At 49.8% G+C, this 2,078-nt stretch overlaps 1 protein-coding gene and 1 long non-coding RNA gene across 6 annotated transcripts in view; one reads left to right on the top strand and one right to left on the bottom strand.

Annotated features, from left to right (window-relative positions):
* Window positions 1–1,803, bottom strand: part of LOC116087078 — a 7,480-nt gene extending 5,677 nt beyond the window's left edge. The window contains exons 1-2 of one of the 2 annotated variants that reach the window (XR_004117245.1): window positions 1,547–1,803; window positions 874–1,027 (exon numbers count right to left, since the gene is read on the bottom strand). This is a non-coding gene — a long non-coding RNA (uncharacterized LOC116087078). Of the gene's footprint in view, window positions 1–873; window positions 1,116–1,546 lie in introns of those variants that run through there. The other variant, XR_004117244.1, reaches the window with a different exon arrangement.
* The window catches only part of Pja1 (praja ring finger ubiquitin ligase 1), a 4,702-nt gene continuing 3,781 nt past the window's right edge, over window positions 1,158–2,078 (top strand). For 2 of the 4 annotated variants that reach the window (XM_031365522.1, XM_031365507.1), the window contains exon 1: window positions 1,158–1,280. The gene's annotated coding sequence lies outside the window, so the exon portion shown is untranslated. The remainder of the gene's footprint in view (window positions 1,281–2,078) is intronic. The other 2 variants (XM_031365499.1, XM_031365514.1) reach the window with 2 other exon arrangements.

The raw sequence follows: 2,078 nt of genomic DNA, 5'->3' as shown, positions 1-2,078 counted from the left end.
AACAAACCAGAAGTCCTCCTGCCTCTGCTTCTGCAGGGCTGGGATCAAAGACATGAGCCAGCATGTAGGCTGTGGTTTTATGTAGATACTAGCCCATAGTACACACTGCCATGTGGGGATTGGCTCCTGTTTGGTTTGTTTCTATACTCTTTGTTCTTGCCCACCCTCTCCTTGTTTCTTGCCCCTTGTTCGATATTTTCCCCCTTAGGTTTCCATAGTATTTGTGGAATAGAAACTACCCATATTTTTTGTATTGTCACCCTTGAGCATTTCTGTTCTACTACATGCTGTACTTGCTGTAAGAACAAATCTTTCCTACTACTGGGAATGCAGGAACTCTACACTGAGTGTTCTAAGTATCAGGGCAATTTCAAGGGTTCAAGAAAAGCTTATCTGTGACCTTTTTGGTTGGTTGGTTTGTTTGTTTGACTGGCTGATTGATTGACTGATTGATTGATTTTTCAAGACGGGTTTTTTGTGTAGTCCTGGCTGTCTGAAACTCGCTAGTTAGACCAGGTTGGCTTTGAATTCAAGAGGTTTTCCTGCCTCTACCTCTGCCTCTACCTCCCTAGTTCTGGGATTAAAGGCCTGTGCCACCACGACCTGATCTGTGACATTTTAAAAATGTGGTACAATTCACAACATGTGAACCTGTGCTGCATGTAATGAACGATCATCTCTTGCATAGGCAAGCCTGGTTTTGTGAGGAACAGCACCAGATTCCACTGTAAACACCTTCTGTTTGCCTCAAACACCAGGTTTTTAAAATATGATGTTTCTACTGCAACCCTGCATACCGCTTCAGATTTTATATCCCCAGACAAACCATAGCATGTAAGGTAGGATGTGATATAGTAAGGTAATTACTCTCACCTTAGAATTAATCAGAATCTTCGGATTTCATCTTATTAAAACCAAAAACGGAAGGGAAGGTGGTAAATGTTTAACATTTGTTAATGCGGTTACAGTTCTCGCTGCCTATTTTGTTGTTGTTGTTGTTGATGATGATGATGATGTTGTTGTTCCCCTGAAAAAAATCACAGCGTTTCGAACAAAATGACGCTTTCGAGCCCACCCCAATTCACAGAGGGCAGCAGCCGCCCCCGCCACATCAAGGGGGCGGACGCGCGCTGACGTCACAACCACTTCCGCCGCCGCAGTCCCCGCCTGCCCTAGTGCTCTTTAGAGGGGGAGGAGCCGAGACCTAGAGCAGCAGCAGAGGTGGTGGCGTCCGGAGGTCCGACATCTCTGCAGCTCCGAGCACGCGACTGACCGGGAAGGTGAGAATGAGGCGGCCTGAGGCAGTAGCTCGGGCTGGTGGGCGAGTGCTTCTGCGTGGGCACGGGCGGAATCCCAATGACCCCCTTTGCGGGTTCGTCTCGGGAGCGGGGTGGGGCGGAGGGGACTTGACCACACGCCGAGGCCTATGGCCTCTTCGGGGACCGCATCCCTAGCTGCCCAGCCCCTGCCGCGTGGGCTCCAGGCCGAATGGCCTTCATGGCTGTTTGAGAGAGACCTGGTGGTCGCGGCCCTCTGCCACTCCTACCTGTCTCTCCTTGCAGTGCTCTTGGCCTCTTTGCAGAGCACTCACTCTATGGCCTTTCTTCCTCCCATTTTACTGCTGTTTTGTCGAATGACACATGGCTAAGATTTTTAGGTACAGATATGTGCTCAGGAAAAGAATTATAAGAAACAGTATTCTAAGGGTAAACCAGGGTTCCTACATGCCCTTTTCTTTCTTTTGCCCTGCCACATTGATTTGGGTTTGCCCTTTGAGCTGATAATGTATTCCTGTCTCTTATTATGACATTGCACCCCCTCCTCTGTGTCGCACGCACGCGCGTGCGCATACGCATTTACACGGGCACGCGCACACACACACACACACTGAAACCTTCTTTGCAGTCTGGTCCCTGTCCCTGCATCCTGAAGGTTCCAGAGAGCTCCGCCTCTGCGCATGCGCCAATAGGCAAGCACACACCCTCTCACACACCTTCTAGTTCCTTCTCTACCCCCCCCCACCTACCTCTTACCTCTAGAATCTTCCCTCCCCAGCTCTGACCCTCATACCTCTACCC

The sequence above is a fragment of the Mastomys coucha genome, chromosome X (genome assembly GCF_008632895.1).
Source record: "Mastomys coucha isolate ucsf_1 chromosome X, UCSF_Mcou_1, whole genome shotgun sequence".
NCBI lineage: Eukaryota > Metazoa > Chordata > Mammalia > Rodentia > Muridae > Mastomys > Mastomys coucha.
The sequence above is the reverse complement of the archived record's forward strand: the minus strand, read 5'-3'. Positions and strand labels throughout refer to the sequence as shown.